At 45.5% G+C, this 13,893-nt stretch overlaps 1 protein-coding gene across 1 annotated transcript in view; it reads left to right on the top strand.

Annotated features, from left to right (window-relative positions):
* Window positions 1-11,449: 11,449 nt before the first annotated feature.
* The window catches only part of kcnj6 (potassium inwardly rectifying channel subfamily J member 6), a 178,679-nt gene continuing 176,235 nt past the window's right edge, over window positions 11,450-13,893 (top strand). Inside the window, exon 1 of the mRNA XM_078409662.1 lies at window positions 11,450-11,522. The gene's annotated coding sequence lies outside the window, so the exon portion shown is untranslated. The remainder of the gene's footprint in view (window positions 11,523-13,893) is intronic.

Raw genomic sequence — 13,893 nt, 5'->3', positions numbered from 1 at the left:
ATGCAACACCTATCTTCTCACCCCTTCCCTTCCCATCATCAAGGAAGCCAAACGATCCTTAAATAGCTCTAGTCCGCACTAGTATACTGCACTCAGTACTCATGAAGTGGTCTCCTCAACACCGGAGGAACCAAACATAAATTGGGCGAAACCCCTGCATACATTCCATAAGTGTATGTACTTGAACTTCCAGTTGTTTGCCATTTTAATCCTCCATCCCATTCACCCCCCCCCCCCTATATTCTATGCTCTCCTGCACCATTCTATACCAAGGTCCAACATCATAGAAACATAGAAAATAGGTGCAGGAGTAGGCCATTCGGCCCTTCGAGCCTGCACCGCCATTCAATATGATCATGGCTGATCATCCAGCTCAGTAACCTGTACCTGCCTTCTCTCCATAACCCCTGATCCCTTTAGCCACAAGGGCCACATCTAACTCCCTCTTAAATATAGCCAATGAACTGGCCTCAAATACCTTCTGTGGCAGAGAATTCCACAGACTCACCACTCTCTGTGTGAAGAAATGTTTTCTCATCTCAGTCCTAATCTTGATGAACAACTAATCTTCAGTCTGAAGAAGGGTCTCGACCCGAAACGTCACCCATTCCTTCTCTCCAGAGATGCTGCCTGTCCCGCTGAGTTACTCCAGCTTTCTGTGTTAATATTCTGTCGGATCTGATCGCAGCCTTCTGGAGTCAATGTTAAATTCCACAACTCTCTCCTTCTGACTTACTGTGATTTTCCCACAGTTGTACATTTCGTGACTTTTACATGACTTCAATTCTGTCTGCCTCCCTTAAGCTCCTCTCATTTTATGGTTTGAAATCGCCTTCCTTATTTTATGAATTCATAAACTGGATAATTTAATCCACACCTTATCCCAACGCAACTCTGGTCTCACCACCATCAGAAATATTCCCCTTGTACTATCCATCCCGTCTCCACCGTCTCTGTGCCTTGTTCCTTTCTTTCCCAGTCTCAGTGTAGGGTCTTCAGTCTGCAACACTAACTCTGTTTCTTTTTCCACAATGCCGCTTGATCCGTTGATTGTTTTTCAGTATTTCCTCTTTTTTTAATTCATTAATATTTGCTGCTCCTATAAATAAACTGGAACGTGGGTTAACAAAGAAAATGATTGATATGTGAAAATTACTTCAAAACGACAATCTCATCGAAACTTGCCAGATGGGCACAAAATGCTGCAGTAACTCAGGCAGGCAGCATCTCAGGAAAGAAGGTATGGGTGATGTTTCGGGTCGAGACCCTTCTTCAGTAACTGCTCCAGCATTTTGTGTCTTTCTTCGGTTTAAACCAGCATCTACAGTTCAACAGACAATAGACAATAGGTGCTGGAGTAGGCCATTCGGCCCTTCGAGCCTGCACCGCCATTCATTATGATCATGGCTGATCATTCTCAATCAGTACCCCGTTCCTGCCTTCTCCCCGTACCCACTGACTCCGCTATCCTTAAGAGCTCTATCTAGCTCTCTCTTGAATGCATTCAGAGAATTGGCCTCCACTGCCTTCTGAGGCAGAGAATTCCACAGATTCACAACTCTCTGACTGAAAATGGTTTTCCTCATCTCCGTTCTAAATGGCTTACCCCTTATTCTTAAACTGTGGCCCCTTGTTCTGGACTCCCCCAACATTGGGAACATGTTTCCTGCCTCTAACGTGTCCAACCCCTTAATAATCTTATATGTTCCGACATGAAACTTGCCAGTTGTCAAGAGTCCACCTGCATCTTGTGTTGAGGCACAGAGACCCAAGACAGGATCACAGGCCCCATCCACACACTTTAAAATGGGGATAATCTTTGAAAGCCAAGGGCTCCCACACTTAGAAATTGATCTGCACCTTCGTGGGTGTGATAAACGCTGTTGCATGGCACACTGTGGAATAGTTTGTAGTTCCCGAGGCACAAGGCATGAAGCACTAATAAATCAGCCTAAACTACCAGTGAGGCAAATCCTTCACTGCTGTACAATTGCAGAGCTCTCAAAGGAAAATGGCTAGGTTAGGTACAGAGTCAAGTCTTGGCACTGTAGTTGGAGGTTATATCAGTGAAAGACCCCGGTCAAGCCTAGACTCGACGATCGTTTCGCCGGTTCGATCCTGACTACAGGTGCTGTCTGCTTGGAGTTTGCATGCTCTCCCTGGGACCACGTGGGTTTTCTCCAGATGCTCGGGTTTCTTCCCGCACTCCAGAGATGTGTAGGTTTGTAGGTTAATTGGCATCTTTAAATTGTCCCCAGTGTGTAGGATAGAACTAGTGTATGGGTGATTGTGGGCCAAAGGGCTTGATTCCACACTGTATCTCTAAACTATAGTAAAGTAGATGACATTTTGGGTCTGGAACCTGCTTCAGAATGAAGCTGATAAAAATAAAAAAAACAGGTGTCATGCTGGAGAAAAGCTGAGAGGGACATTTATGGGGCTGCTTTTGAAAACAAGTCTGCAGTGGGAAAGTTCTGGTGCTTGAGAATGTTACGCGCCACACCCAGGATTATGGATTTGCTAAGTACCACTATTTCAAAGTGACAATCACTAATTGTGGTTTCCAATCAGAGCTTGTTTCGGGCTGTACACACGCAGATCTGGATTTTCCCAGATTTTGGCAGCTACCACCTCCTTTTCTCCCCTCAACCAGAACCTGAAACCTCCCTCACTTGAGATGTTCTTTCAAGAAAAAAATGTTTCAGTGGGATGTTTTTTTGGCCAGATCGTTAAAAAAAAAAAAATTTAAAAATTCAAATGCAGGCTCACTTGTTCAACTTGTTGAGCAGGTCTGTTCTTTGAATTAGCTGTCAGCCTGCACACATCCCTCCCAATTCATGCCGACCAACATCCCAGCTGGTTTGGACCTGGTTTCTTTGAGGGATCTTCGCATGAAAATGACACCATCCATCCCTGGTTTGACTTCGTTTCAGGGCTGCGTTAAACCAAGGGACGCACTCGTAGACGGACGTCAACTGCTGCTCTAAGATCGTCAACTCGGTGAAAGACGCTCTTTGGATGCCTGAACCTTGTTGGTATCACAGCAGAGTGAGATGTCCGTCAGGGCATATTACCGACTGCAGGAGTAGGTGCTGAGGGACGCACTGAAGCTCGGTGCAACCAATGCCAAGGCTCTGTGGGGGAGGATTATAGACCAGGGTCCTTCCGCTGCTGAACAATAGGGGCAGAATCTGCTGGAGACACCCCTCAAACAAGGGAAGGGATGTAACCCAAGGGGGCCATGTGAGTGGCAAGGGTGTTTTACTTAAAGATAGGTGCAGAACTTGAAACAGACACAGCAACTGCCTCCATAAATCATACAACCATATATATGCCTGGTTTATAAATGATGGCAAACCTGCTTTGGAACAAGGCATCTCATTTTTGATCAGCAACAACTCCAGAACAGCATCACATGGGAAATATAATATCTGGTGCAGAAAGTGGTTTATTAGTGTGAACATGATTTGTGATGGGAAGTACTTGGTCAAATTTTTGTAAACAGTGTAACTTAACTGGAAAACCACTAATATTACCAGGTACTTCCAGAGCATCGGTTTTATGCCTTGCGCTGATGATCAGTTTCCGAGCTGGTGGCTATAATAACTCTGCGTTTAATGCCTCCACATTGCAAGTAATGGCTGCTTTGTGCCCAATATACTTGTGGGCGTTTCTGGAGAAACCCCCAAGACTGGCTGGCTTGACAAGCTTTCACTTTAGTTTAGCTTTAGTTTAGCTTTGTATCCTGTGTACCGAGGTACAATGGAAAGCTTTCTTGTTGTGTTCTATCCAGTCAGCGGGAAAGAATAGACATGATTACATGGCGCAGCGGTAGAGTTGCTGCCTTACAGCGAATGCAGCACCGGAGACTCAGGTTCGATCCTGACTACAGGCTCCGTCTGTACGGAGTTTGTACGTTCTCCCCGTGACCTGCGTGGGTTTTCTCCGAGATCTTCGGTTTCCTCCCACACTCCAAAGACGTACAGGTTTGTAGGTTAATTGGCTGGGCAAATGTAAAAAATATTGTCCCTAGGGTGTAGGATAATGTGCGGGGATCGCTGGGTGGCGCGGACCCGGTGGGCCGAAGGGCCTGTTTCTGCGCTGTATCTCTAAATCTAAACAAATATAAAATCAAGCTTCCCACAGTGTGCAGATACAGGCAAAAGGGAATAACGTTTAGTGTGAGGTAAAGTCCAATTAAAGATAATCCAAGGGTCTCCAGTGAGTTCGATGGAAAGTCAGGACTGCTCTTTCTTATTTTTTATTTATTATTTATTATTGCGGTTAAAATCACAACATATAATAAATGAAATTTGTGCTTCTTCTCGCTTGCCCCGATTTTACTGTATCCAGTCTACCATATGATTTTACCGAGTTGTGTGTAAAAACAAAGAATTTAATTGTACCTAGGTACACATGACAATAAAGTGTCATTGAATGATTGATGTAGTTTATTACTTTTTATGTTCCAGAAGCTACAGTTAAAATATTCTTTTATTTCGGCCAACTATGCAAACTCATTTGCGAGGTTGGAGTGAATGTTACTGTTGTGCACAGGGCATACTGAGCACATCGGTAAGGCTTGGATAGACTGGATGCGGAGAGGATGTTTCCACTAGTGGGAGAGTCTAGGACTAGAGGTCATAGCCTCAGAATTAAAGGATGTTCCTTCAGCAAAGAGATATGGTGGAAATTTCTTCAGTCAGAGGGTGGTGAATCTGTGGAATTCTTTACCCACAGAAGGCTGCGGAGGCCAAGTCAATGGATATTTTTAAGGCAGAGATAGATAGATTCTTGATTAGTACAAGTGTCAGGGGTTATGGGGAGAAGGCAGGAGAATGGAATTCACAAGTTCACAAATTATAGGAGTAGAATTTAGGACATTTGGCCCATCGAGTCTACTCCCATTTTCCTGCCTTCTCCCCAAAACCCTTAACACTCGTTCGAATCAAGAACTTGTCTATCTCTGCCTTAAAAATATCCACTGACTTGGCCTCCACAGCCCTCTGTGGCAATGAGTTCCACAGATTAACTACCCTCTGACTAAAGAAGTTCCTCCTCATCTCATTTTTATAAGAGCGCCCTTTATTTCTGAGGCTATGACCACCAGTGGAATCATCCACTCCACATCCACTCTATCTATGCCTTTCATTATTCTGTAAGTTCCTCCCTCAACCTTCTAAACTCCAGCGAGGAGAGGCCCAGTGTTGTCAAACGCTCATCATATGCTAACCCACTCATTCCTGGAATCATTCCTGTAAACCTCCTCTGGACCTTCTGCAGAGCCAGCCCCCTTCCTCAGATATGGGGCCCACATTTGCTCACAGTACTCCAAATGCGTCCTGACCAGCGCCTTTTCGAGCCCCCTCTGCATTACATCTCTGGGTTAGGAGGGAGAGATAGATCAGCCATGATTGAATGGCGGAGTAGACTTGATGGGCCGAATGGCCAGAATCTGCTCCTATCATTTATGATCGGAAGGGGGATAAATATTGACCGAAGCTCCCCGCCATATCAGCGGCACAAGATCCATCACATTCACCTGCGAGAATGTACATGGACTCCTGCATTGGAGATTTCAACACCCAAAACTTTAAACTGGAATTTAAACCGACCTCTTTCGATGGGGAAGCTGCCGTGCTTGAGATCACTTTAACGTAAAACTTGACAAGGGCGCACAAATTCAAAACCTTTAATTGAAAATAAACTGTGCAGAGGGATCAGAGGTCACCCCGTGTTCCTCTCTCAGTTGGCTTTCCTTCCGGTCCTTGTCCCGAGACAAGGTCGGCAACATGTGACTTCATTAGTGCAGGAGAGAAACTCTGGCCCTGCGAGTTTAGCTTTAACTGAGACCCCGGGGGCAGCTATAAAACATACTGCTGATGCCATTCATTCTGTAGGTTGGGTGGTTTAAGCTACGCACCACACATAAGCAGTGGAACACTCTGTTAATGTTAAACCAGCTCGAAAGGCTGAATCCAAGGGAAGGTTCAGAAAGTTTTCAGCAACGAGGGAGAGCGCAAATGAACAGGTGACAATTAAAACTCAGGCCCACTGGAAAATATAAAGAACAGACCCTGGTAAAAACTGCACAGACAAGGAGGTGAATAAGCCAGAGTGATCCCAGTGATTTCCTTAAGTAATCAATTTCTAGAGACAGTATGTTGATCATGATATTGCTTGGGAGACTGGTATATAGTCTTGGGCACTTAATTCTTACTTGCTGACCACCCATGAGGATATACAAGGTCTGAAGGAGGGTCTCGACCCGAAACGTCACCCATTCCTTCTCTCCAGAGATGCTGCCTGTCCCGCTGAGTTACTCCAGCATTTTGTGTCTATCTTCGGTTTAAAACAGCACCTGCAGTTCCTTCCTACACATGAGGATATTTTCAGGACTGGAGGCCTTGTGATATAAAGAGAGACTTTATAGGCTGTGACTATTCCCTACGAGCATAGGAGGTTGAGGGGTGATTTAATGTAGATTTATAAACTCTTGAGAGGTATAGATAAGGCGGATATTCACAGTCTTTTCCCCCAGGGTAGAGGTCTAAAGCTACGGGGCATAGTTTTATGGTGAGTGGGGAAAGATTTAAAATGGACCCGAAAGAGTGATGGATATATGGAATAAGTTGCCAGAGGAAATGGTAGAAACGGGTACAATTACAACATTTTAAAGATACTTGGACAGGTACATGGATAGGAAAGGTTTAGATTCCTATCATAAGGTCATAAGTGCTGGGAGTGGAATTAGGCCATTCAGCCCATCAAGTCTGTCCCACCATTCAATCATGGCTGATTTATCTCTCCCTCCTAACCCCACTCTCCTGCCTTCTCCCAATAACCACTGACACCCGTACGAATCAAGAAACTGTCTATCCCTGCCTTAAAAATATCCATGCACCTGACCAAATGTTTGGCAAATGTTGTAATTGTAGACAAATGGGACTACTTCAGGAAGACACCTTGGCTAGCATGAATGGGTTGGGCCAAAGGGCCTATTTCTGCACTGCATAGCTCTATGATTCTATGGCTCATTTCTCTTTTAGTAAACAAGCAGTCTGACTTCATGCATGAATGGCATGCGCTTCAAGACGTCAGCTGTTCCATATTGTGCAGCGTTTCCCAAATTTGAAAGCAAAATCTTTTTTTGGCTTGGATGTTATTGATAAGGGGTGGCAGTTTTCTCATGAAACCAACAAAGGAAGTGGCCGCAGAATCGCGAATACCCAAGTTAACGCAACCCCCCCCTAAAAGGAGCATATTGATGACAGTGCCACAGAGTTAGAACCGCAGATGGAAGCTGGGGAATACAGACCAGAGGTAGGGACTTCCCAACTCTGCCTGCCTGGATCCTAGGCTTACCTGATGCCCATTTAGCCTTTAGACCTTTAGACACACAGCACGGAAACAGGCCCTTCGGCCCACCGTGTCCGCGCCGACCAGTGACCACCCTGTCCACTAGCACTATCCTACACACACTAGGGACACTTTACAATTTGCAGAAGCCAACTAACCTACAGACCTGTAGGCCTTTGGAGTGTGGGAGCAAACCGGAGCACCTGGAGAAAACCCACACAGTCAAAGGAATAACATACAAACTCCATGCAGACAGCACCAAGAGTCTGGATCAAACTCGGATCTCTGGCGCTGTAAGGCAGCAACTCAACCGCTGCGCCACCGTGCCGCCCTGATCCTGGACCCAACCACGTCACACCAATTCTTGGGACCCATTCCCATACAGATACTTTAGTCCTTGGCCTCCTCCATTGCCAGGGTGAGTCCACATGCAAACTGGACGAACAGCACCTCATATTCCGCTTGGGTAGCTTACAACCCAACAGCATGAATATTGAATTCTCTAATTTGAGGTAAACCCCTGACCCTCCTTCTCATATACTCTGGTTTTTCCCTTAACTCCCACACACACACACCTTTCTCCCACTACCCTAATCACCGTTCTTTTTCCTTCCTCCTTCTGCTCATCTTCTTAACCTCCATACCCCATTTTCTTTTTATTCCCCCCTCCCCCTAGTTCCCATCTACCTACTACCCATCCCTCTTCACAACTCAGGGCGGCACGGTGGCGCAGCGGTAGAGTTGCTGCCTTACAGCGCTTGCAGCGCCAGAGACCCGGGTTAGATCCCGACCACAGGTGCTGTCTGTACGGAGTTTGTACGTTCTCCCCGTGACCGCGTGGGTTTTCTCCGAGATTTTTGGTTTCCTACCGCATTCCAAAGACGTACAGGTATGTAGGTAAATTGGCTTGGTAAATGTAAAAATTGTCCCTAGTGTGTAGGATAGTGTAAATATGCAGGGATCGTTGGTCAGCGCAGACCCGGTGGGCCGAAGGGCCTGTTTCCGCGCTGTATCTCTAAACTAAATATACTAAACTAAACTCCTCTTCCCTCCTTCTCTGGCAGTTTCTTGTCTCCATTTCACCTCTACGTTTTGTTACCATCCCTCCTCACCTGTATCCACGAGTTTTTGCTCCACCTGTTCCCCTCACCCCTCTGTAACCAGCAATCTCCCCTCTACTCCATCAGTCCGAAGTAGTATTGACTGACCCGAAACATTGTCTATCCATTTCCCTCCACAGCAATCATTTTTTTGCTCAAGATTCCCACACCTTTAAGTCTTTTTGTTTTAAAGCGAGAAAAGTTTGAACAAGGCACAAGAGACTGAAGATGCTGAAATCTTGAGGGGGGGAAAAGAACAATCTGTTGGAGGAACAGGTCAGACAGCTATTGTGGAGAGACGTGGATAGATGACGTTTCAAGTCAAGACACTTCTTTACACCTAAACTGTCCTCTGTCCACTTCCTTCCACAGATGCTGCCTAATCCACTCAGTTCTTCCAGCAGTCAGGCTTTTTGCTAATGCTTGAAGAAGTCTTGACAAAAGCAACGTGTCACAAACTATTATTCTGCTTCTACCTGATAGCCAGCATATACTCAGTGGGCTGAATGGCCTACACCTATGTCATTCACAAGTATTGCTTATATTCATAAATAGAGAGAAACTCAACATGATACAGTAGATGGTTGGGAATAGACAATGGACAATAGGTGCAGGAGGAGGCCATTCGGCGCTTCGAGCCAGCACCGCCATTCAATGTGATCATGGCTGATCATTCTCAATCAGTACCCCGTTCCTGCCTTCTCCCCATACCCCCTGACTCCGCTATCCTTAAGAGCTCTATCCAGCTCTCTCTTGAATGCAGAAAGAGGCAATCTTGGCAGAGACTGAAGTTGAGAACGTCAATGAAAATAAAGATGAGTAAACCATGATGTGATTCCCACGTGAAGTAACCTGGGGCCAGATTAAAGATATATTCATGAAGAGTTGCTGAATTATAAATCGCAGTATGTAGACATGTAATACTTGGCCAAGTGTGGATAGAAGATCAGAAAGTGGCTGCAGAAAAAGAAGCTAATCGTCCTCCCACTGCCTGGGCCAGCTCTTTGAAAGAATTGTTTGGCTCAATCCTCCCTCTCAGCATTTTCCTTTTGCCTTTTGAAAGTTTGTCTGAAATCAGGTTTCACCCATTTAGATACTGCAGCTCGGATTTTAACAAACCTGTGTGGAGAAAAAAAAAAATCTCCTCACTTATCCTTTGGTTCTTTTGTCAATTATTTCATATCTGTGACCTTTAGTTACTGACCCACTTGCCAGAGGAAGTACTTTGTCCCTGTTAACTCTATCAAGGCCCTCTGTGATTTTGAATACACTGTCTACTTTTAAAGCAGACTAGACTAAGTGGACTCGTTGGGCCCAAACCTCTCCTGCATTGGTGCAGCACCCTCTCCTCTCCCCCCTCCCCCTCCCCTCCCCCCTCCCCTCCCCCCTCTTCTTCCCTCCCTCCCCCCTCTCCTCCCTCCCCCTCCCCTCTCCCCTCTCCCCCTCCCCTCTCCCCTCTCCCCCTCCCCTCTCCCCTCTCCCCCTTCTACCCCCTCCCCTTCCGCCTTCCCTCCACCCCCTCCCCCACCCCTCCCCCTCCCATCCCCCTCCCCTCCCCCTCTCCTCCCCCTCCCCTCCCCCTCCCCTCCCCTCCCCCTGCCCTCCCCTCCCCTCCCCCTCCCCATCCCCTCCCCCTCCCCTCCCCTTCCCCTCCCCTTCCCCTCCCCTTCCCCCCCACCATTCTCCTCAACCCCCCTTATCCTCCCTCCTCCCCACCTCCCCCTCCTCCCCCACTCCATCCACCTCAACCCCCCCCCCCCTTATCCACCCTCCTCCCCACCTCCCCCTCCCCCTCCTTCCACCCCCTCCCTCCCACCCTCCCTCCCTCCCTCCCCCCTCCCTCCCTAGGAGATCGATTTAGACTTTATAATGTGAATAACTTTACAAATATTACACCGATTTCAATGAAACTTCCTCCATTAGCACCAAAGGGACGACGGTGAGTAAGGTGGGCCTAAAATTGTCACGCTATCGTGTACCATTTTGGCTGTAGTTCAGCAACAAACAAACAAGTTTTAGTATATAGATTATATACTTTATTGCATCTAAACATTAGTTGCACAGAAAAGTGACTTTAACACAACCAATACAGTGCAATAATATTAATATTTGCAATCAGTACATTCAAACTTATCAACTTCATTCTTGCCTTGTTTTAAGAGCCATACTACGTAAATAGGCTCTGCCTTCTAATACATTGCGTGTAAAGGAGTTTTGCTGAGGGAGGGTCTAGATATATTCATCTTATTTATAGAGCTTGGAAACAGGCCCTCCAGCCCGTTGCCCACTCCGACCAACATGCCCGATTTACACCAGTCCCTGCCTCTGTTTGGCCCATATCCCTCTAAACCCATGTACCTGCCGAAATGTCTCATTAACATTGCAAGAGTACCTGCCTCTGCTACCTCGTCCGGCAGCTCATTCCACTCGACCGCTGCGCCACCGTGCTTCCCTAATAAACCCCTGACCCCACCCCCCTTCACACCCACCACCCTGCTTTGTGTAAAAAAATGTTACCCCTCGGGTTCCTATAAATCTCCCCCCCCCCCCCCTTCACCTTAAACCTATCTCCTCAGGTTCTCAATTCCCCAACTCTGAGCAAAAACCTGCCTATACCTGCCTGTTAATTTATCTCCCCAAGTAACTGCTGATATGATGTGATGCCAATCTGTTGAGCACCCACTTTCTATCTATTTTTACTCAATCTAGTATCTCTCCTCTGCCCCTTCGACCACAACATTAACTTCAGCTCGCAGCCAAGACAAAATAACCCCCGAAGTGTCCATCAACCTTAATTCTAGTAATCCATGGTATCTATATCTGGAATTAGATGTGTTATGACTTTGTCAAATACATGGTTTAAACCAGATAAGATTGGTACAAGTTTAAAAGAGAATGATTCAAGACTGTGCCTTTCCGCGGGCTGCTTTTAACTGGAAACCCAGTCCACGGCATGTTGCACAAGAACGATGATGAACTGTGACAATGGATTGTTGGCGTAATGATGGGTTTGTCAAATAGGTTACTCTATTCCATCTGTACACAAGTCTGTTGGTGCTGAAGGTAAATTTGCAAGAAATTTATTTCAATGTTGATATACTGATATAATAGTGTTGCTGTACTTATTTAGTATATCCACCGGAAAACAGCAAACAGTTAACATTGTAAACGCTATTGATTACAGCTGTTCTCTGTGACCAAGATCAGTGCAAGATGAGGGATCTTGTGCCAAATGCAGGCAGGTGGGACTAGTGCTGAAGAGACATATTGGCCGGTGTGGGCGAGTTGGGCCGAAGGGCCTGTTTCTAAGCTGTGAGACTCCATGACTCTATGAGGGTAGCTGAATTAGACATAAATTTTGCCACAATCTTCATTATAGTGGATAAAATTTAAATTCCAAGAAACAGTAATTGGATGAGAGACAGAATATATGAAACTACAAACCAGTTAGGTTAACATCTGTCAGACAGAAAATGTTAGAAGCTATTACTAAAGATGTTTTTGAAGGACAGGTAAGAAAATTTAGGGTGATCGGGCAGAATCACCATGGCTTTTGAAAGTCAAATCATGTTAGATCAGTTTATTGAAGTTCTTTGAAGAATTAAGGTGTGCTGTGGTAAAGGGGAATCTGTTGTTGTACAATGCTTATATTTCCCAATGGTATTGATAAGGTGTCACATTGATTACTGTATAAAGTGGAAGAGCAGGGTGCAGAAGATTACATATTGGTATCAAGAGAAAATTGGCTGGCTAACAGGACACAGAAATTAATCATAAACAAATGTGTGGTCTTCTAATCTCCAGTTTTGGTCTCCTAATCTCCTAATCTGAGGAAAGACATTCTTGCCATAGAGGGAGTACAGAGAAGGTTCACCAGATTGATTCCTGGGATGGCAGGACTTTCATATGAAGAAAGACTGGATAGACTCGGCTTGTACTCGCTGGAATTTAGAAGATTGAGGGGGGATCTTATAGAAACTTACAAAATTCTTAAGGGGTTGGACAGGCTAGATGCAGGAAGATTGTTCCCGATGTTGGGGAAGTCCAGAACAGGAGGTCAAAGTTTAAGGATAAGGGGGAAGTCTTTTAGGACCTAGATGAGAAGAAAAAAAAAATCACGCAGAGAGTGGTGAATCTGTGGAATTCTCTGCCACAGAAGGTAGTTGAGGCCAGTTCATTGGCTATATTTAAGAGGGAGTTAGATGTGGCCCTTGTGGCTAAAGGGATCAGGGGGTATGGAGAGAAGGCAGGTACAGGATACTGAGTTGGATGATCAGCCATGATCATATTGAATGGCGGTGCAGGCTCGAAGGGCCGAATGGCCTACTCCTGCACCTATTTTCTATGTTTCTACGTTTCTAAATATTTTTTTTGTTCTGGCTAGCAAGATGTAATGCCACAAGGACCAGTGCTAGAGTCTCAACATTTGACGATCTATGTACAGCAGTAACTGGGTAGCATAGTGGCGCAACGCCAGAGACCCAGGCTCGATCCTGGCCACGGGTGCTGTCTGTACGGAGTTGTATGTTCTCCCCGTGACCTGCATGGGTTTTCTCCGGATGCTCTGGTTTCCTCCCACACTCCAAACATGTACAGCTTTGGAGGTTAATTGGCTTTGGTAAAGTTTGGTAAAGTTTCCCTGGTTGTGTGTAGGATAGCGTTAGTGTGCGGGGATTGCTAGTTTACGCGGACTGGGTGGGCCGAAGGGCCTGTTTCCCCGCTGTATCTCTAAATTAAACTAAACTAATTGAAGATAGCACGATTCCTTCTTGGTGGTGTTTTCCCTTTTCATGTATTTTTGTATTATGAATACATTATTTACCATGGCAATATATCCTGCAGTCTTAGTAAATTGATAGGAAGCTTGGCCTAATTATTTCATACCCTGTTCTTGTTAAATGCAGTGATATCGTATCATGCACCAAACATTAATTGTTCCCAGTGCATTATCTTGTTTATGGTCAGACCTTGATACTGGGCCAAACCGGAACCCAATCAGAACGGTAGCCCATTGTTCTAAAAAAGTGTAGAATTGGGGGAAGGAGATGGAAATTCAATGTACCCAGTTTTGGGTCAGATATAAGTTACATTATTTCCTGATACGATTTCAAAATAAGCTGGAGATTTATTGAGTATCAAGGAGTAAGTTACAGACCACTTGCCATCTGGTTGTTGAAATCATATCAATGCTGTACCAATACTCAACATGCTCTAAGCTAACATTTACTACCCATGGAGTTTTGATTATTTTTGTGATTGCATAAGACTTTACAACATTTAGCTCAGATAGTCTGTGCTGACCAAGACACAAAGTATTGGAGGAACTCAGCGGGTCAGTAAGGTCAGTAATTAGGCCAGGACTAAAGGTCAATAATTTCAGTAAGGCATTCGACAAGGTTCCGCATGGTAGGCTGCTCTGGAAGGTTAGGTCGCA

The sequence above is a fragment of the Rhinoraja longicauda genome, chromosome 12 (assembly GCF_053455715.1).
Source record: "Rhinoraja longicauda isolate Sanriku21f chromosome 12, sRhiLon1.1, whole genome shotgun sequence".
In the NCBI taxonomy this organism is placed as follows: Eukaryota; Metazoa; Chordata; class Chondrichthyes; order Rajiformes; family Arhynchobatidae; genus Rhinoraja; species Rhinoraja longicauda.
This window is presented reverse-complemented; position numbering and strand designations above follow the sequence as displayed.